General features: G+C 44.9%; 1 protein-coding gene across 3 annotated transcripts in view; it reads right to left on the reverse strand.

The window, feature by feature from the left end:
• The window catches only part of DDC (dopa decarboxylase), a 102,551-nt gene that overhangs the window by 77,575 nt on the left and 2,510 nt on the right, over positions 1-22,466 (reverse strand). The window contains exon 1 of one of the 3 annotated variants that reach the window (XM_017518734.2): positions 20,354-20,452. The exons of the other annotated variants lie outside the window; for them this stretch is intronic. The gene's annotated coding sequence lies outside the window, so the exon portion shown is untranslated. Of the gene's footprint in view, positions 1-20,353; positions 20,453-22,466 lie in introns of those variants that run through there. 3 annotated transcript variants of the gene reach the window in all.

Genomic DNA, 22,466 nt, shown 5'->3' on the forward strand with positions numbered 1-22,466 from the left:
TTTTTTGACAAAGTCTCACTCTGTTGCCCAGGCTGGAGTGCAGTGGCGCTATCTTTGCTCACTGCTGCAACCTCTGCCTCCCAGGTTTAAGCGATTTTTGTGCCTCAGCCTCCTGAGTAGCTAGGATTACAGGCACCCACCACCATGCCTGAATAATTTTTGTATTTTTAATAGAGACAGGGTTTCACCATGTTGGCCAGGCTGGTCTCAAACTCCTGACCTCAGGTGGTCCACCTGCCTCAGCCTCCCAAAGTGCTGGGATTACAGGCATGAGCCACCACACCTGGCCTATTTTCATCATCTATTCCAACTTTAATGAAAACGCTGGTCCAAGTCCTGCCTCTGCCCCTTACCTGCCTTTGAAAGAGACAAGCTTGCCCTTTAGAGCCCCTCCTCATCTGGGAAATGAAGACAGTGATGCTGACCTCTCAGGAAGGCATGAAGGCACAATCACACAATATACCCAAGCGTCAGCTCAGAGCCTGGGGCAGTGCACCCCCTCAAAGTTAGTCTTCTTCCCTCCTCTTGATTCCGCCACAGATGGAGCTGCACCTTTATGCCCCATCTGCTTTTCAAAACGAATGCTCTCCTCCCTCCTAGCCTAAGTCGTATGCAGGCAATTCTCCTTATTGCTGATAGCTGCATTCTATCTACAGCAGTTGCCATGAACTCTGAATCAGTGAATACTGAACCATTTCTTCTAGGGGAAATACTATTTCCTGAAGAGTGATCCCAACATTTTTGTCAACAAATCAATACAGAAACTTTTCATGTGTTTTTAAAAGACACCGTATTTAGCATACATCGATTCATTAACATCGGACTCACAGCCAACAGCACCATCACTCTTGACTGGGGAAGCTTCTCTAACATGTCTATTTTCTCCATAAGGCACGTCTTGTGCATACGATGGCTAGGCAGCACTTCTGCACCACATTTGGTGGTCATTTTAAACAGCAAAATCACAAAAGGAGAAAAAAAACATTAAAATGTGAAGGACGTGGCACTAAATAGACAGAGAAAGGACACATGTTTCCAGTATGAGAGTTGAAGCCAGAAGGCAGCGCATCCGCGTGTTCTGCCTCAGCTGGGAACATGTGCATCTGACAAGCACATTCTCCACCATGCCACACATATGCACGTCCCTCACTGGTCTCAAAAGCACCACGAGTATTGATATTTATTGACATTGCGGGTTACACATGAATTTTGGCAAGTGGGAGAATTTGCCTATGTGGAATCTGTGAATAGGAATCAATTGTATTTTCAAAACAGAACAGTTAACAACACAAAGAAAAAGATAAGCCTAGAATCTCACTACCCGAAATTCTGGCACGTGTCCTTCTAGAATTTTTATTTTATTTTATTTTGAGAGGGAGTTTCACTCTTGTTGCCCTGGTCTGATCTCAGCTCACTGGAACCTCTGCCTCCTGGGTTCAAGCTATTCTCCTGCCTCAGCCTCCTGAGCAGTTGGGATTATAGATGCCCGTCACCACCCCAGCTAATTTTTGTATTTTTAGTAGAGACGGGGTTTTACTACGTTGGTCAGGCTGGTCTCAAACTCCGGACCTCAGGTGATCTGCCCACCTTGGCATCTCAAAGTGCTGGGATTACAGGCATGAGCCATCACTCCTGGCCTCTAGAATATTTCCTATTTGTGAGAGACAATTGCATGCTAACCAAGGGTTACGTTTTCAAATCCCTTTCATACTCTAAAATTGTATAATTTAAGATAGATTTTCCCCTGGGAGTAAACTGCTTAGGATGACTCTAAATTCACTGTCATTAGCAATGCCGATGACCTTAATATCAGCTTGCCAGCACTTCTCCATTTTCCCCATTGCCCAAACTGGGACTTCTGACAATTTTTGTGAGGTTAAAAATGGTAAAGAAAAATTGTTCTCCAGACACTTGTTAAAAGTGACAAGACGGATTTTACCCAAGACCACTGCAATAGGGATAGAGTGTTACAAAAGGGGAAGGACTGAGCTCACCTCCAAAACCAAGGGCACAGAGGGACTTACAGTCAACGGGCAGATGAGAAATCCATGGGTGGAAAATTACTAAGACAGACTTGGGTCAGTATCAAGGGTGGAGGGGAAAAGGGAACTCTGATTAGATACAAAAGCTAGAAACACACAAGCTTGATTGGACATCAAGAGCGTGCTCAGCTAAGCTCTTCCATCTTGGAGCAGAGGAGCTTGGCTGAAGCTTGGTTAAGGTCCTTTGACAAAGGCAAACTGCTTGAATGTGGTTTTCCTTCCATTGGCATTCTCTCAAACACTTTTATTTCTGTGTTCTCTGCTAGATGAATGGTTACAGCAGTTTTTATGGTATTTCAAGGCTTATTAGATCCAGCCCCCATATTAAAGCTGTTGGTTGAGGATGCATTTCTCAGCTAGTGAGTGCTTGAGTGGCAGTGATTGAGATGTAAGACTAGACTCTAAATTATAGCAACAGCGAATGCCAAACTAACAAGCATGAGAAAAACTACAACGAATGAAGTTCTGTTGCATCTCTGTGCTTCTTAAGCCAAGGACCAAGGAGCGACCTGTTCACCAGCAAAATATCATGGTCACATGCTACTTTAACCTTTAGTAAGTGACTGTTTATTTTAAATTTTGCACATACAGTGAAACTTGGTTTTTACCTCAAGTGGAAGTATTTCATAGTAATATGACTCAGGTTTTCAAGCCAAACAGTATCACGCTGCAAATCTTTTTGTTAGCTTGTTTTTCTTCACTAATTTCTAAGTATGTGACGTTAAAGGTAGTAAAGAAAAGTACATTTCTCGTGTTGATAAATACTTTTTTCTTTTTTTTTTAATTACTGTCAGCCATTGACCATTTTATTTTTTTTTTGTACTTTAGGTTCTGGGGTACATGTGCAGATCATGCAGGATTGTTGTATAGGTACATACATGGCAAGATGGTTTGCTGCCTTCATCCCCCCATCACCTTTATCTGGTATTTCTCCCCACATTATCCCTCCCCACCCTCCCCAGCCCCTGCTGTCCCTCCCCTAGCCCCCGAAACTGACCGCAGTATGTGATGCTCCCCTCCCTGTGTCCACGTGTTCTTAGTGTTCAACACTCGCCTATGAGTGAGAACATGCAGTGTTTGGTTTTCTGTTCTTGTGTCAGTTTGCTGAGAATGATGGTTTCCAGATTCATTCATGTCCCTATGAAGTACACGAACTCATCATTTTCTATGGCTGCATAGTATTCCATGGTGTATATGTGCCACATTTTCATTATCCAGTCTATTGTTGATAGACATTTGGGTTGGTTCCAAGCCTTTGCTATTATAAACAGTGCCACAATGAACATACCTGTGCATGTGTCTTTATAATAGAACAATTTATAATTCTTTGGGTATATACCCAGTAATGGGATTGCTGGGTCAAATGGAATTTCTATTTCTAGGTCCTCGAGGAAGCACCACATTGTCTTCCACAATGGTTGCACTAATTTACACTCACAACAGTGTAAAAGTGTTCCTATTTCTCCACATCCTCTCCAGTATCTGTTGTCTCCTGATTTTTTTAATGATCACCATTCTAATTGGCATGAGATGGTATCTCAATGTCGTTTTGATTTGCATTTCTCTAATGACCAGTGATGACAAGCATTTTTTCATATGATTGTTGGCCTCATAGATGTCTTATTTTGAAAAGTGGCTGTTCATATCTTTCACCCACTTTTGAATGGTTTTTTTTTTTTTCTTGTAAACCTGTTTTAGTTCTTTGTAGATTCTGGATATTAGCCCTTTGTCAGATGGGTAGATTGCAAAAATCTTTTCCCATTCTATTGGTTGCCGGTTTGCTCTAATGATTGTTTGCTTTGCTGTACAGAAGCTCTGGAGTTTAATTACATCCCGTTTGTCTATTTTGGCTTTTGTTGAAGGTGGGTAACAACAAACTTCTCTGAGTTAAAGGAGCATGTTCTAACCCAATGCAAAGAAACTAAAAACCTTGAAAAGAGGTTAGATGAAACACTAACTAGAATAACCAGCTTAGAGAAGAACATAAACGACTTGACGGAGCTGCAAAGCACAGCACAAGAACTTCATGAAGCATACACAAGTTTTAATAGCTGAATAGATCAAGCAGAAGAAAGGATTTTTTTTTTTTGAGAAAGAGTCTTGCTCTGTCACCCAGGCTAGAGTACAGTGGTGCGATCTTGGCTCCCTGCAACCTCTGCCACCCAGTTCAAGTGATTCCCCTACCTCAGCCTCCCAAGTAGCTGGAACTACAGGGCATGGCAGTGCACGTCCTGCTAATTTTTTTTTTTTTTTTTCAGTAGAGATGGGGTTTGCCATGTTGGCCAGCCTGGTCTTGAACTCCTGATCTCAACTGATCTGTCTGCCTCAACCTCCCAAAGTGCAGGGATTCCAGGCATGAGCCACCTTACCTGGCTGATAAATACTTTAATATTGTGTGATTTCTCACAAGTATTTCACAATGTGAGTGTGCCGTATTCACAACATGTACCTCTCTTGTTGAACATTTACATTATTTCCAATTTTCTCCCACATAATGGGAAGCATTGGTGTGTCTCAGTAGCCAACACTCCAAGACTGAGAGCCAAAGAAAGGACTGTGAGTCATACCCTGATTCTGCGTATTAGCTATTGTAATCACAGGTATTAGCTATTGTAATAGCATGTATTAGCTGTACAACCAGCATAAGTTACTGCCATGCTAAACCTCATTTTCTTTGACTGGGAACACAAATCATGACCATAATAGTATAGGTACCCCCTGTTTTATTGCATTTTTTACAATAGAAGGTTTGTGGCAATCCTGAATCCAGCAAGTCTCTAGGTACAGTGTTTCCAACAACATGTGTTCACTCGATGTCTCTGTGTTACATTTTAGAGATTTTTGTCATATTTCAAACCATTTCATTATTATTGATGTGCTATAGTGATCTATGATCAGAAATCTTGGTGTTACTATTGTAATTGTTTTGGGACAGCATGGACCACACACACATTATGGTCAACTTAATAAATTTGTGTGTCTGACTGCACCACTGACCCTTTATTCTCCTGTCTTTCTTCCTTTTCTTGGGCCTCCCTGTTCTCTGAGATGTGGCAATATTGAAATTAGGTCAGTTAATAACCCTGAAATGGCCTCTAAGTGTTCAAGTGACAGAAAGAGTAGGTAGTATGTCTCTCGCTTTAAATAAAAACTAGAAATGATTCAGCTGAGTGAGGAAGGCATGTCAAAAGTTGAGCTAGGTCAAAAGTGAGGCCTCTTGCCCCAGACAGTTACCCAGGATATGAAAGCAAAGGAAAAGTTCTTGAAGGAAATTAGAACTGCTACTCCCGTCAGCACATGAACGCTAAGAAAAATAGCCTATTTCTGATATGGAGAATGTCTTAGTGGTCTGGATTGAAGATTAAACCAGACATGACATTTCTTTAAGCCAAAGCCCAATCCAGAGCAAGGTCTTAATTGTCTTTAATTCTATGAAGACTGAGAGAGGTGAGAAAGTTGCAGAAAAAATATCTGAAGTTAGCAGACTTTGGTTCATGAGGTTTATGGAAAGAAGCTGTCTCCATTACATAAAAGTGCAAGGTGAAACAGCAAGAGCCAATGGAGAAGCCACAGCAAGTTATCCAGAAGATCTAGCAAAGATAATCCACGAAGGTGGCTACAGTAAGCAACAGAGCTTCAATGTAGACAACATAGCCTTCTCTTAGAAGAAGGCGCCCTCTTGGGCTTTCATAGCCAGAGAGAAGTCAATGCCTGACATCAAAGCTTCAAAGCACAGGCTATCTCTCATTAGGGTATAACACAGCTGGTGACTTTAAGTTGCAGCCTGTGCTTGCTTACCATTCTGAAAATTCTAGGGCCCTTAAAAATTATGCCAAATCTACTCTGCTTGTGCTTTATAAATGGAACAACAAAGCCTGGATGACAGTATATCTGTTTACAGTATGGTTTACTGAATATTTGAAGACCATTGTTGAGACTTACTTCTCAGAAGGAAAGATTCCTTTCAAAAATATTACTGCTCATTGACAACGCACCTGGTCACTCAAGAGCTCTGATGGAGATGTACAAGGAAATGAATGTTGTTTTCATTCCTGCTAACACAACATCCATTCTGCAGTCCATCAACCAAAGAGTAATTTCGACTTTCAAGTCTTATTACTTAAGAAACGCATTTCATATGGCTACATCTGCCATAGATAGTGATTCCTCTGATGAACTTCAGCAAAGTAAATTGAAAATCTTTTGGAAAGAATTTCTATTCTGGATGCCATTAAGAACATTTGTGATTCATGGGAAGAGGTCACAATATCAATATTAACAGGAGTCTGGAAAAAGTTGATTCCAATCCTTATAGATGACTTTGAGGTTCAAAATTTCAGGGGAGGAAGTCACTGCAGATATGGTGGAAATAAAAAGAGAACTAGAAATTTCAGTGGAGCCTGAAGATGTGACTGAATTGCTGCAACCTCATGATAAAATTTGAAGATTAGTTGCTTCTTGTGGATGAGCAAAGACAATAGTTTCTTGAGATAGGATCTAGTCTTGTTGAAGAGACTGTGAGTTTTGTTGAAACAACAGCAAAGGATTTAGAATATTACATAAACTGAGTTGCCAAAGCAGCAGTAAGATTTAAGAGAATTGACTCCAATTTTGAAAGAAGTTCTATGGAAGTTCCCAGCCCTCCCGAAAAATCCTTCCCTCTACAAAATATAGGACTTGATTGAAAATACCATACACTAGTAGAAAATTAAGCAAAAAGCAAGTCACGTGGTTGAACTGTATGCTTTTAGGCAAGTATCCAATTATATTTTTCAAGTCAACTAAATATAAGCATCTTCCTCTCTGCCTGTGTATTGGCCATAAGCTAGGGTAGTTTGTGATTGCATACCAGTGCTTCTAGTTTCAAATTGCTTGTCGTGCACGCAAATATAATTGCAGAAAACAATACATGGCAAACCAGACCTCATTACATGTTATTTTAAATCTACAAATGTCAAGTGCCTTCGAAGGAAATTCTGACACTTATATGGAATTGGAGGGTTAGCTGACAGTTTTCTATGAATATAAAACCAAACCGTAGCTTTTAGTTGCTAATTTGCCCTCTGCCTAAACTTTTTGACATAAAATCATGATCCCTGCAATCTCCAGAATTGCCAAAAGCAGGGCTGGGTAAACTATACCCCTTTGCCTGCTTTTGTAAATAAAGTTTTATTGGAACATTTATTAAAAATTTTTTTTTTAATTTTGTTTTTTAATCCTGAAAAGTAGACAGTAAAACAGCTCCTGGGAGAATTTACAACCAACTGCATGAGGGTCTGGGCAGCTGAGGGTGCAGCAGGGTTGGGAGAGTGAACAGGAAGGGCTTCTCCCCTCAGTCACTGTAGCCTGACTTATGACCAAGGGAAGAGGGGATGATTTAGTCAAAAAGGAAGAAGGTAGGAAGAGCTTCAGGAGGTGGAAGGTAGGGGAGCGGGGAAAATGAAAGGTCATCGTTTGTAAACAAAGAATTCCACGGGTCATGATTCCTCAGAATCATGGAACTAGGGAGTAAAATGCTATCAAACAGCTTCACATGCTACAGAGAAATCCTTCATGGAAGGAAGAGTCAATTGATGCAGCAAACTTCACTGTTGCTTTGTTTTAAGGAATTGCCACAGTTACCATAATTTTCAGGTACTGAGGAAGGAGACCCACGCATCTAGGGTCACCTCCCTGTTGACCTCCACGCTGCCGTTCAAGTGAAGAAAAGGCTGGCCAGCTGGCGCCTCCTAAATCACCTTCCTATAGATGGCAGGCATAGTATGGGGGAATCTCTCCAGAAGGCACTGTTTTTACGTAAACAAGATCAAACCCCCACCCCACTCCTCCTCCATCGACCAAGACCCTTTCATATGTGATTTCGAAAACTGTAAACCCAAGATGCTTTCACATGTAATTTCTAAGGCTGTAAACCAGTAGCCAAGCTCTTTAACAAAGAGAAACTCTGCCTTTATATAGGCTTACACTCTAGATATTACATGTGAAAGGAACTTAGGTTTACAGCCTTAGAAATTACATGTGAAAGCGTCTTGGGTTTACAGTTTTCGAAATCACATATGAAAGGGTCTTGGTAGATGGAGGAGGAGTGGGGTGGGGGTGGGGAGTTGGGGAGAGATAGCATGGGGAGAAATGCCAGATATAGGTGATGGGGAGGAATGCAGCAAATCACACTGCCATGTGTGTACCTATGCAACAATCTTACATGTTCTTCACATGTACCCCAAAACCTAAAATGCAATAAAATAAATTAAAAAAAAAAAGAGCTTGGCTGTCAGACAAAGAATTGTCGCCTCGCTCCGGGGCTGTAATAAAACACCTCTTCCTTCCTAGTTCGGTGTCCCAGAGGTCTGTTTCTCATGGCCGATCCTGCATTAGTACCACTACCCTGATTGGTCAGCAGCCATCAACATAGGCAAGCCTCTTCACCAGCAAAAAGATTACATTTGCTGAAGGATCAGGTGATCATTAGCATTTTTAGCAATAAATTATTTTTATATTAAGGTATGTACTTTTTGTATATAATGTGATTGCACACTTAACAGACCACAGTATAGTGTAAACAGAACTTTTGTATGCGCTGGAGAGTCAAAAACTTCATGCGACTCACTTGATGGTGGTCACCCGGAACTGAATTTGCAATATTTCTGAGGTGAAAACTCCCAAAATTTGAGACAGGTCTCAGTAAATTTATAAAGTTTATTTTGCCAGCGTTGAGAACACACCTGTGACATGGCCTCAGGAAGTCCTGACAACATGTCCCCAAGGTGGGACGTGAGCATTCTCATACACTCCCAATAGGGAGTGTATGAGAATGCTCATTTTAGGTAGACATGAGACATCAATTTGTAAGAAGTACATTAGTTTCATCCAGAAAGGTAGAGGCAGTACCAATCAAGGCCCCCCCGCTGGGAGCTTCCAGGTTACAGGTAGGTGAAGGATAGATGGCTGCATTTGTTTGAGTTTCTGATAAATCTTTCCAGAGAACGCAATCAGAATATGCATGTATCTCTGTGAGCAAAAGGATGCCCTGCATAGAATGGGAGGCAGATTTGTCCTGAGTGGTTCCCAGCTTGAAAGGGCCTAAGACATTTTCCTTTCACAGAGATATGCCTGTAACACCTCCAAGAATTTTTTGTAACAACTAACTAAATAAATGGTAACAATTTAGCACTCAGTAAATATCAGCTATTAGCTTTTCTAAATAATCCTAAAATGTGCAACCTACTGTTTACATTTCTGCACACTTTCTTTTGCATTAAAAATTTATAAAAAGAACACTTACACAAATTCTTCTAGAGATAAATATTTTTAGTGTTTCAAAAATATATTGCCAAATTTTCCCCTAAAACATCTTTTTTTTTTTTTTAAACCAAATTACTCTCCCAATAGGGAATGTTCAAGAATGCCCATTTCACCATACAATCACTGGGACTGAATGTTCATTTTAAGTTTAACCAGCCTTATAAGCATTAATGATTCTGTTGTAATTTTTTTTTTTTTTTTTTNTTTTTTGAGACAGGGTCTCACTCTAGTGGCCAGGCTGGAGTGCAGTGGTGTCATCTTGGCTCACTGCAACCTCCACCGCCTGGGTTCAAGCAATTCTCCAGCCTCAACCTCCCAAGTAGCTGGGATTACAGGCACATGCCACCAACAGGGTTTCACTGTGTTGGCCAGACTGGTCTGAAACTCCTTACCTCAAGTGTTCCACCTGCCTCGGCCTCTCAAAATATTAGGATTACACGCGTGAGCCACTGCGCCTGGCCCCATTGTGCTTTGATTAATGAAATTGAATAGCTTTTTCATGTATTTCTTTGCCATTTGGATTTTTTTTAATGAGTTTCTTGCTCACTGCATTCTTTTCCACTAGGGTGTTAGATATTTCTTATTTAATTGAGAGTTCTAATATACGAATACTTCTACTGTTATGTCTGTGAAATGTTTTGCAGGCATTTTTCTCATTTTTATTGGACCCAATTTGCTTATAATTCTTTTCTGATCTATGAGAATTTTAATTTTTATGTAGTGAAACCTCATAATCTTTTCTTCAGGACTTGAATGATTTGGTGCATGACTATTGGCAATGCCTTTTGAAACAAATATTCTAGCTATATCTATTTGCCCCCCTGGAGGGCCACACACATGAGGCAGCAAGCTGAAGACTCAGAAGGGGTGGCTGGGCAAGGTTCAGAAAGATGCTCAGCTTCTGGGGGGTACCACATTTAAACCAAGCACCAGGCTAAAGCATGTGTCTCTGGAGTAAACAAACGCAGCAGGCAGACACATACAACATACACCGAAAGAAATATTCCAGTCGAAGTGTAAAATAAGACCTGGTCTTATTTTTAAAATTATTCTCTGCTATTTATTCACAGATTATTTCCCAGAAAGACCTTTTTAGAAGTCTCTTAGCACAAAGCCACAGAGAATCTTGTGCTCATTTTGTAGCTGTTTGATATTTTACGCTCCCGAGCTGTGTAAATATTAGCTGAAAGACTTCGCCTATGATAAAGGCTGTGGCTTATGCCTCTCCAGGCCCTCGAAACAGCTTCTGTTGACATAATCTGCACAGTGTCCCAGCAGCTGCACACCACACTATTCTCTACCCCGCACCATTGTTCACGCTGCGCTGTTCTCCACGTGGCCCCTGTGGTGCACTGCCTGTGCACGGTGAGCCGGCTGCCTCCCTGGACTTCTGGCTCAATGTCTTTTTGCATCAGCAACAGTCAGAGTTCATCTCCAGCCCCACATTCTTCAAGAAGAGATGGACTCCCCTGAGCTCCCTCAGACCTCCCGATTGACCGGTGGGGTTATTTTGTTGTAATGCATCATTTCACGGCTACCCTTTGCTAACGGTGGGCTTCTCCAAGCAGGGTCCTCAACTTATTTATTTTTGCATTCTCAGGACCAGTCACAGGCCCTGGACAACAGTAGGCACTGTAGGTGTTTGCTGAATGATGAAGGAATGAATGATCTTTGGTCCTCTAGATATTTTATTTCTGTAATACTCTATTGGACTCTACTATCTACCTTTGAGACAGCTCAAATCACCAGCCCATCACATATCTGCCACAAGGAAGAGTCACAGGAGACACTAATGGCTCAGGAGCCACAACCCCTCCCACCACTGAGTCCTGATCACTTCTACCTGTGCCACCTCCTGTCTCAGTCCCTGCCCAGCATCTAGCCCTCCATGCTCAGCACTTGACTAAGTGTCCCGCAGTCCTGGCACTGGAATTTCACCCCTAGGAATTCTCTGCCAAAGCCACTGGAAAGAATCCAGCCCAGACCCCTCGTACCCCAGGCAGGCCCATGTGAGGGAGTGGATTCCTCAAGGGCCCAGGGGTGGATCCACAACCATGCATTGTGGATCTGTCCATGGTCCTGCCCGTTCGTGCACACAGGACATGATTTTGCTTCCAACACTGGGACACTGGAGACTTTGTTCAGCCTCTCTTGACTTTCCTTTTCTATCCTGATGAAAAAAATAGGGTTGACATTTTTTACCCTATTCCAAAAAAAAAGAGCCATAGTTTATGTCTCAGAAAACATGTACGCTTTTCAGACTGTGACGCCCTGGCTCACTCTCCCCCTCAAGCATATATGTATAAATCCAGGCACAAGGGTGGGGCGCGGGGGCTCAAGCCTGTAATCCCAGCACTTTGGGAGGCCGAGGCGGGTGGATCACAATGTCAAGAGATCGAGACCATCCTGGTCAACATGGTGAAACCCCGTCTCTACTAAAAATACAAAAAATTAGCTGGGCATGGTGGCGCGTGCCTGTAATCCCAGCTGCTCAGGAGGCTGAGGCAGGAGAATTACCTGAACCCAGGAGGCAGAGGTTGTGGTGAGCTGAGATGTTACACTCCAGCCTGGGTAACAAGAGTGAAACTCCATCTCAAAAAAAAAAAAAAAAAAATCCAGGCACAAAACTCATTTGGGTGACTTCCCCCTGCGTTTACTGGTTTCTTTTCTTTTCTTTTTTGTTTTTTTGAGATGGAGTCTTGCCCTGTCACCTAGGCTGGAGTGCAGTGGCGTGATCTTGGCTCACTGCAACCTCTACCTCCCGGGTTCAAGCAATTCTACTGCCTCAGCCTCCCAAGTAGCTGGGATTACAGGCATGCCACCACGCCTGGCTAATTTTTGTATTTTTAGTAGAGATGGGGTTTCACCATATTGGTCAGGCTGGTCTTGAACTTCTGACCTTGTGATCCACCCACCTCAGCCTCCCAAAGTGCTGGGATTACAGGCCTGAGCCACCACACCTTGCCTGACTGGTTTCTTAATGAACATAAAAATGCCTAGAAGGAGATATGCTTCCAACAGAGACCATAAAGAAGTTTCTAGCCATGAGAGCTTTTCAATAACAGGAAAATGGCTATCTAATAAACTTGCCTCAAAAAAGATCCTCTAAGTTCTTTTATTAACCCTTAAGACTCTGGTTAAACAACAGGCCACTAAGAAGCTTTACATGAGCATTTTTGTCACTGGCCAAGAGGCACACGAATAATACAAATCCGCTCATGAGTGGCCTCCTGCTACACCACCAAGTGTCAGGCAGACGCGAGGTCAAGGTCACCACTTTCAGTTACTCACTGACCTTCAACTTCCACCCTTTCTGAGGCTCCTTCTCAGCCTCCGTGAAAGCAAGAATGCATGGAAATATCTCCCTCCAGTGCTCCCGGGAAGATGAATGAGATGACGGGGCGAGCGCCTGCTGCAGAGTCGGTGTTCAGTAAAACGTTTTCATTAATAACAGGGGAACTGTGTGGGGGGAGAGGGGAGATATGAGGACTCTACCTTCTGTTCGACTCTCCTATAAACCTGAAACTGCTCTGATAGTCTATTAATTTTTTTAAGTAAAATCTAAAATTATTAACTAGGCAGAAGTGCCTCGTTTTGAGGCTTTTGAGGCCAGCTTCCTCAGCTCCTTCCCTCCTCCCCAACTAGGACCCATTTTCTTCACCTGTATTTCTCCTCCACAGGTCTGAAACCCATCTGTTTACACACTGGAAATCCACTGTTTTGCAACTGCTGGTTCTTTCTAGCCTATGAGACTTAGGTGATGCGGACAGCTTTGTCAGACTCTGATGAGATAATAGGGACTAGAGTCAGAGTTATGCTCAGGGCTACTTTCCGCAAAACTGCCCTTCTCAGAGACTGTGGTCCCCAAAGCCAGTTATTCCACAAGCTTGGCCCCAGGTTCCCACAGCATTCTTCAGAAAGTCATGAAGACTCTGTGCCACTGAGGCCCTTAGCACATGAGCTGTAAAAACTGCAAAGAGAGAAACATCTCAGACTTCCCTACATGGGTAAAAGCAACATAAACAGAAAGTGTTCTGGGAGGCAGCATGGTGCTGCAGGGGAGAGGTGTGGACTCTGGATCCACACAGCTTGGCTTGTATCTTTTCTCCATGGCTTATTAACAGGTTTACCTTAAGTAACCGAGTAAGCTCAGCTAACCTCACTGGCCACCATGATGCACCCCCATCCTTCTAATGGAGAGATGGGAGAGACTGTGCTCCTGGAACCAGGATCCAGGCCATCTGTGCAAAGCTGCCACTGAGTCAGGCTTGCTGGGAGAGCAGGCATCGAGGAGGAGGCTGAGCCAGCGCCACAAGGATGATGGTACCTCTGCCCTCCAGCCTCTTTACTCCCATTGGTAGAACCCTTCTGCAAACCATGTATTCTGGGCTCCTGAGAAGCATGGTCTGCGTGATTTGGAGTCAGTGGGGGAGACAGGAGACCTGTGGGAAAAGAGACCCAGGACAGGCTGACGTCTTAGCTCCCATGCTTTATTGGTAAGAGCTACTACTATGCTCATTTTACAAGGGAGGGACCTGGGACCCAGAGACCGGAAGGGCTATCCTAGGTGTGAAACTGGTTGAAGCAAAGCAGAAGCAGAACACCTGTTTCCTTCATCCTGTAGGCCAAAGTGTCCCTCATTATAATTGACACAATTAAGCCAGGGCACCACACACACACACACACATATGCACACACGCTTGCCACTGTCTTACACTGGTACCACTACTTTTATGTAAACCTGGGTGTTCTTGTTTAAATAGGCACTCTCTCATTGGTCTAGAAAATAGTTAACATTGATATAAAATTACATGCGCTAAGAACTACGTTAAGCTCTTTGCATGGTTCTTGTATTTAATCTTCGTAAGAAGCTTGTCGGGATTATTACTCCCTTTAACAGATGAGAAGACCAAGGCACAGAGAGGCTGCACAACTGAACCAAGACTCCACATCTGCTATAGTCAGATCACGCCACAGTTGAACTCGGGCAGTCTGGCTCCTAAAGGCACCCTAGAAAATCCCCTGGACACAAACACAGACAGAGAGTATCCCTAACAGCTGTAGCCAGATGCATATCAATTGATGAAAAGAGCATGGCTTAAGTAACTTCAGGATAGAAACTTGCAAAACCATTTTCTCCCAGGGTGCAAGGAATGATTTCCCGAATGCCCACTGAGGGCCAGAGGGTACCTCAGCTTCCACGGTGCCTTGGTTGCTTATAGATCCCGTTGGTTACAAATGGTAATCAGAACGAGAAAGGGCTTGGGCAGCTCTTGGCTGGAGGTGAGACCTGGCCACGCCCCCATCTTAGTCCCTTTGGGCTGCTAAAAAGTACTACAGACTGGGCAGTTTATAAACAACAGACAATGATTTCATAGAGTTGAAAGGCTGGAAGTCTAAGATTAAGGCCCTGGCAGATCTGGTGTCTGGTGAGGCTTGTTTCTCATAGACATTGCTTTCTCTCTATGTCCTCACATGGTGAAGGGGTGACGGGTCTCTCTAGGGTCTCTTTGTGTTGAGACGGAGTCTCGCTCTTTTGCCTAGGCTGAAGTGCAGTGGCACGATCTTGGCTCACTGTCACCTCCACTTCCCGGGTTCAAGTGATTTCCAGCTATTTTTTTTTTATATCACTGTTGACAAATAGATACTTTATTTTCTAATTTCCAGAGTCATAAATTTTAAATGGGCCTGAATTTTGATGCTATACATTTAAAAATATTTCAATAAAGGGTTCTTACATTTTATTAAAAAGTGAAAATGGTGCTATAACTTTTCTTGTCTATTTTAAATCTATCACATTTAGAAAAATATATAAGTATGTATGATTTTTTTTTCTTTTTTTTTTTCTTTTTTTTTTCCCCCATTTATTTATTTTATTGTATTTTAGGTTTGGGGGTACATGTGAAGAACATGCAAAATTGTTGCATAGGAACACACATGGCAGTGTGATTTGCTGCCTTCCTCCATTTTACCATGTTGGCTAGGCTGGTCTTGAATTCATGAGAGCTCTGACTTTATGACCTTGTAAAAGAAACCCTAGAGAGCCAGGCGTGGTGGCTCATGCCTGTAATCCTAGCACTTTGAGAGGACAAAGTGGGCAGATCACTTGAGGTCAGGTGATCACTTGATGCAGGTGATCACTCTGACTTCATGACCTAATCGCCTCCCAAAGTTTCCCTTCCCTAATACATTGCCGGTGAGGATTTCAACATAGGAATGTTGGGAGAAACACACACGTGCACTCTATTGCCAATCCACTTGCAATCTGTACCATGGCCATCATCCTGGGCACCACACAGAACCGTGAAGAGAGTACAAGATAATTACAAGGCAGATGCTCGACGCATAGCACTTCACTCTGTACACCTATGCAAATTCAGGAGGAATCAAATCCATCATTTCAAAGGAGTTTTGGTCCAGAGAGGAACTCCTGCAAGGGCCTTTGCACTGGGTTCTAAGTCCCATTCCATCCATCTGGACTCCCTGGCCAGCTTGATCTGCATTGGAAAATGAACCTGCTGCAGTCAAGTGGAGCTATGCTTTCAATTCCACAGGACAGTCCTCCTCCTCCTCCCTCCTCCTTCTCCTCATGGAGAGTAGAAAGAATGGAATAGTGGGTTTGCATTCAGAGAAAACAACTTGAGTCCATAGCTCTGCTGCAAGAGGCATGCAACTGCTGGCTGACGTCTTGGCCTCTCTGAGTCTGTTTCTTCACTTGCAAAATGGGGCCGCAAGCTCATGTAGGCAGAGAGCACTTTGGACTGCAAACCTGTGTCTAGCATCTATTATTACTGATGTTACAAAAGACAGGCAGATGCCTCTTCTCCTGAGGTAGCATAAGAAAAAAGGCAGAACATTTCTACAAAAAACAAGTATCAAAATGCAAAGGAAAGCCTTGCTCCTCTGCTGACACAAAAGAGGAAAGAGCTTTCTGCCGCCGTTTCTTATTCATTCCCTGTTTAATAATCAGTGCTCTATCAAAGCAGATTCTTGGTCAACAATTATCCATAGAAAGGAGCCAGGAAATTTATCTTGATTTTCAATTTTCCTCCCATGGAAAGACACTACTTCCACTCACATCTCTGTAACCATGCTGTGATCTAAGTTAAGGCTGGCTGGAAACATTCATAACTTGAGCAATTTCAAAAGACAAAAAAGAATGTCACGGACATGAAATTGATGGATATTGTTCCAATTTAGTCCTGACTGTAGACAATTAAAATAGTAGCAATGAGGATGTGTGTATGATTGGGGTCCTTTTTTCAATTGACATTTTTCTGTATGCCTAATTACAATATGCACAATTTCCTTAACACAACGCTCCTATTTGCTGTTATGAAGGGCTGCTGAGCAGGGAAGTTCACACTGTTCCTATGACACCACCCACCCCGCTTTCCCTGTCAGCTGTTTGCTGTACGGGCAGCACCGTCATGAGTAAATGACTGTATTCCACCATCACCATATACATTGCAACTCTTGGGTCTGTCCCTCAAAGATATTAATTCTCCAGTGGACCTGAGACATGTGAGTTGTACAGTTCTTTTTGCATGTTGTCAATTTCTTTTTGAAAAGACTAGAATGATACAGAAATATCACCCACCATCCGGCAACGAACGAGCAGAGACACCCCATCTCTGTAAGGTTTTATCCTTCATTCAAACTTTAACTTTAAATCTTAAAGCATTCAAGTTTTATTCTTTTCATTCATGGTTGCTAGTTTTAAAAGTCTGCATGAGAACCACGAGGTAATTTGAATTTTAACATTTCTCCTTTGTTTTCATTTTATTAAAGAGTTATTTCAGAAGAAACTTTTCAGAAATCACCTCCCTCAGAAATTTTTCCCTTATTTTTTTCTCAGTTCCTTCCCTCTTTGTCTTGCGGTCACATTACTAGTCGCAAGAGATCATCACCATCTGCCTTTGCTATAAGCTTGAGATGATTCAAATTATGTTCTAGTTGGTTGCTTGTTTTCATCATAGTCATAGCGTCCTGGTGCCCGTGATGTGTCCTGGTGTCCTGTCTATTATAAACATAGGACACCTGCACTGTGGATCTATTTAGCATGCTTTGGCACCTCTTTGGGGAGTCCTGATGAGCTGGTATCATGGTAAATATTAACTTCTCAGTTCACGGTGAATGCTTCCTTATTCCTCATATTGAACAGTTGCTGGCCTGGGGCCTGGTGTGGCTAAGAACCCTACACTTGAAGTGTCCCCAAGTAAAATTCTGAGAATCTGTTGAACCTTGATTGCCACATCCTATTGTCCAAGAAACCAAACAAATCAGCAGTGCCCAAGCTCCTGATAAGCTCGTGCTATGTATTATCTCACTGAACACACTCCCAACCCTGCTAGGCCAGTAGAGGTACTGCTGTTTAACTTGACCACAGCTGCATAGCCAGTAAGTGCAGGAGTGGGTGCCTTGGAATCCACTTACACCTGTGCTGTCAGCTGCCCGTGTCCTCACCACGGCCAGAGATGAGACCACAGCCCTTCACGGGCCTCCCACTGGGGATGGGAAAGGCAGTGTCTGCAACCCAGAGTGTGGTCCAGGGCTCCTGCCTGCTTCACTGCACATGGGAGAATGGGGAACATGGCTTCAAGTGGGAATGCTGAGCCCATAGACACACGTCTGCCGCCACCCACCTTGGCTGATCCCAACAGAAATAGGCAGAAGCTCAACAAACTCTGCTGCCCTCCATCCCCCAAGAGAAGAGCCTCTCCCCTACCTCCTCCAAAACAGAAGAAGTGTTGAATAGGTGCCACATGCAGGGCAGTAGTGTAAGCCCTTTACCTATAGTCTCCTAAACTTCACATCAGCTCTGCAAAGTAGCAGTGTGATCCCCTCTACAGCAATGCGGAGAGGCTCTGGGAAGCTTGCAGAAGGCACGGAGCTCCCCTCAGCCCGCACAGTTCAGAAGTGGCTTTCACAGCTGCCTCTGCCCAGATCAGAAGACCAGGACCCTCCGCCGCCTCTTAGCACATTGGGAGTCTAACGTTTCCTACAAGGCCCTGTGCCCATCGCTGCCCCATAGGCCCATGAAGCACTTCTGGGCTCCCTGAGTGTCTTCCTTCAGAAATGCCAATAAGCACCAGAAAGACACAAAACATCAGAACGCCTTTTTTGCTCTTTTTTTTTTTTTTTTTTTTTGAGACAGAGTCTCACTCTGTCGTCCAGGCTGGAGTACAATAGCATGATCTTGGCTCACTGTAACCTCTGCCTCCTGGATTCGAGCAATTCTCCTGCCTCAGCCCCCTGAGTAGCTGGGACTATAGGCATGCACCAAAATGCCTGTCTAATTTTTTTTATCTTTAGTAGAGATGGGGTTTCACCATGTTGGCCAGGCTGGTCTTGAACACCCAACCTCGGGTAATCCACTCATCTCAGCCTCCCAAAGTACTGGGATTATGGGCGCAAGCCACCGTGCCCGGCCGCACAACACCTCTTTTAAAATATCCACATAGTATGATTTTCCTAGAACCTTTCCCTAAACTTATTAGCCGACTCAAATTGAATTTCTGAAAGTAAAACCTTCAGAATAATCAACGTCTTGAAGAGCAGAAAACCAATGTAATTAGATCCCCCAGACTATCTCTGAATTTGCGGGGAGGGGAGTTAAAGGGGATTTATTTTAATTATTTTATTCACACTGGCTGTGTGTAGAGGCCCACCCAGTGTGTGCCCAGAAGACAGGAGGAAAAGAAACTGCTGAGAATGGCGCGATCTTGTTTCCTTCAGAAACGTCAGACACCCTTTAACTTGCTCTGTGGTCATCCATCCAGGAAGCTTGTGTTCTAGCCTGGGGTCACCACAGGCTGCTGGCCAGCACTCCTGTTCCCCGAGCAAAAGGGATCTGTCTCTGGCATCCCTGACAAAACCACAGAGGATCAGCTTTTGTGCAGCGATGTTGCCTTTTGGAGGGGAAACCCTGCTTACCTGAATGAGAAATTTTTTTTTTTTTGACAGAGTTTCGCTCTTGTTACCCAGGCTGGAGTGCAATGGCGCGATCTCGGCTCACCGCAACCTCCGCCTCCTGGGTTCAGGCAATTCTCCTGCCTCAGCCTCCTGAGTAGCTGGGATTACAGGCACGCGCCACCATGCCCAGCTAATTTTTTGTATTTTTAGTAGAGACGGGGTTTCACCATGTTGACCAGGATGGTCTCGATCTCTTGACCTCGTGATCCACCTGCCTCGGCCTCCCAAAGTGCTGGGATTACAGGTGAATGAGAAATTTTCTGCAAGGAGTCTCTGCCCTTGGAGTCTCCAAGAGAGAAACATGCTTATGGGGAGAACCCATGTCACCTGCTCAAATTTCCCTTGGAAACTGAAGAAAACAGGCCATGGAGGCCACAGCGGGCCACTCAGCAGCATGCTCAGTGCCCTCGCACTTTCCTCGCTTATTCATAATAGAGCTCTAATTAATTGAGGACCTACTGTGTGCCCGCCCCTTTATAAAACCAGACCCAGTTTTCACCATAGTCTGCTGGGAGGATGCTGTTAATCAGCTCCTCTCCCTCACCTCTGAGGGAGGAAAGGCGGCCGGGGAGGCAGGCGCCTGAATGCAAACCTGGGTCTGTGAGGCTGCAACACCTCCTTTCCCACCCACCGCGTGGCCTCTGCGGGCTCTCCGTGCACACGAGCCAGTCTGGAAAATAATTTCCTCTCACTTGGTTATGTCGCTGTCGTGGCTCTAGGAATACAGCCTAAAAAGCAACCCAAAGTTTGGGATTCTTTGCCTGACCTGTTGCTCACAGATGGCACAAAAAAGCGGCCGACCTAGGTTGGTGCCTATTTTCTTGAAAAGTTTCTGTAAACCCTGTGCCACCTGCACATACTGGATACTCAGCTGACCCTGTCGGCAGAGCCTCCTTCCTCCTGCCGGAGGAGAATTCAACACAGCTAGAATCAACCGGCAAACCTCCCACCCCAAGCCCCAGGGTCACGGCCATCTGGGGAGATAGACGCGTGAGTCTGGTCCCCAAGCCATGAGTACAAACAGCGGTACTCACAGGCAGCCGGGAGTGGCTTGCTCTCTGTCCTCTCTCTCTCTCCTCTCCACAGTGACAGCTAAGAGGCACAGAGGATGCGATTGCCATTTATGTAGACACAGTGTCCGCCTCCCCAAAGCCAATCAGAGCTGCCGGCTCTGCATTATTTACTGAGCAGCATCTCTCCACCCTCCCACCACCTCCTGCCCCGACTCTGCCCCCAGGGGGAGGGAGCCATCCTAGCAGGATGGAGAGGAGGAGCAGGGCCTGCAGGGGCTGGGGAGAGCCCAGGGAAAAATGGGCCCTGTGTTCCCAGGCACTGTGTGGGACGCAGACTTGGGGGCAGTGCTCCTGGGACTCTCCCAGCAACTCTGAGAACACCCAGGCTCCACTCCAGGGGTGAGGAGGGTAGCATGGCATTTGGGGGACGCTCACTCTGGGCCTGCTCCTTTTGTGAGGGACTATTAGGACCCTGCGATATCCGGGAGGCTCAGGGTGCCAAGCCCACTTCCCTAGACAAGAAAGTGAAGCAAGATGCAGATTAGGTGTTGAGCCACTTGCATCTCATTCAAAGTCCTGTGCTGTTCCCCTTAAGCCTATCAACATCTAATACATGGTTGGAGCTCTGTCTCTCTTCCCAGCATAATGCAGCAACAGGGAGGAGCATCTCCCCCACCCTCACTCCCACCTCTGGTTGATGGGATGCCGTTTCTCCTGAAGGTATACGTGGAGTCATGTGAAGTCGAGAAAAGGGCCTGGCCTTTGCAGAGGAGAAAGGGTGGGGAACAGGGTCCGCTCATGACGAGCAGCCTGCAGGTTCCTCTGCCCGGATCACACACACGTGTACACACGCCATACACACTCATGCCTGCACACACGTGCATGCACATGCACACACACACACACAAGAACACATGCGCATGTTTACGCACACTACACACATGCACAATAGCACATCGTACATGCATGCATACCACACACACATTCTTGCACACATGCACACACACACATACCTAAGTGCAGTCCAGAGCTAGAAATTCCCCAAGGAGAGCCATCCATCCTCTCACTTTAAGCAGCATCTTTTCAAAGAGGCAGTTACCCCTGTAGAGCAGAGACCCCTTGGAGCTGAGGCAGAGGCAGCAGCCTTCAAGGTAGCAGGACATGCCATGGGTACAGGGGCTGCATGGCAGGAAACCCACAGGTGGAACAAGTGAGGGGACCCTGGTCTCAGCCTGTGAATAAGCAGCTCCCTCCAGCAGCCATGCAGGGACCTGCAGGCAGCAGCCACATGCACAGTGGAAGCAGTAAGGAGATTAGGCCCATTTACGCAGAGGGCGAGATGGGAGCTGCCCAGTCGTCACCATCCAGGGGGAACCAGAAGCTAGCAGCAGGGTGGCTCATCCTCCCAAACACTGTGAGTTCAGTCATGACTACAGGGGAGAGGCAGGTCCCAGCTATGAACATTGGAGCTCTGTGGAGAGGCGCAGTATCAAGCTGGACAGCCAGGCACTTCTTGAGCTAAAATTTCTCTGTCCTGAGGAACACAGACCTCTCTTTCTCACCCGTGGCAATGCACCCATGAGGAAGACCCTGTTGAGGGAGGACTGACCAGGAGCTTGGGGGCTGCAGTGAGTGACTGAGCACAGGACTCCCACAGGGTGAGGCTGGAGCCGCATTGCGCCCTGGGTGAGTGCCCTTCACCCTGCACATGGCTTGGACTACACACTAGGGGGACGCAGGTACAAGGAGGGGCTGGTATTTTATTATCATATATGTATACGTAGTACTTAATTTCTATTTTATTTTTTTTGATACGTGAGTTATTCAGTAGCTATTCAAAAAATGTCCAGATTGTCTGGCACGGTGGCTCACGCCTGTAATCCCAGCACTTTGGGAGGCCGAGGCGGGCGCATCACCTGAGGTCAGGAGTTTGAGACCACCCTGGCCAACATGGCAAAACCCCACCTCTATTAAAAATACAAAAATCAGTCGGGCATAGTGGCAGCTGCTTGTAATCCCAGCTACTCAAAAGGTGAGGGAGGAGAATCACTCGAGCTTGAGAGGCAGAAGTTGCAAGGAGCCAAGATTGTGCTATGCACTCTAGCCTGGACAGCAGAGAGAGACTCCGTCTCAA

This window comes from Cebus imitator, unplaced genomic scaffold, assembly GCF_001604975.1.
Source record: "Cebus imitator isolate Cc_AM_T3 unplaced genomic scaffold, Cebus_imitator-1.0 Scaffold702, whole genome shotgun sequence".
NCBI lineage: Eukaryota > Metazoa > Chordata > Mammalia > Primates > Cebidae > Cebus > Cebus imitator.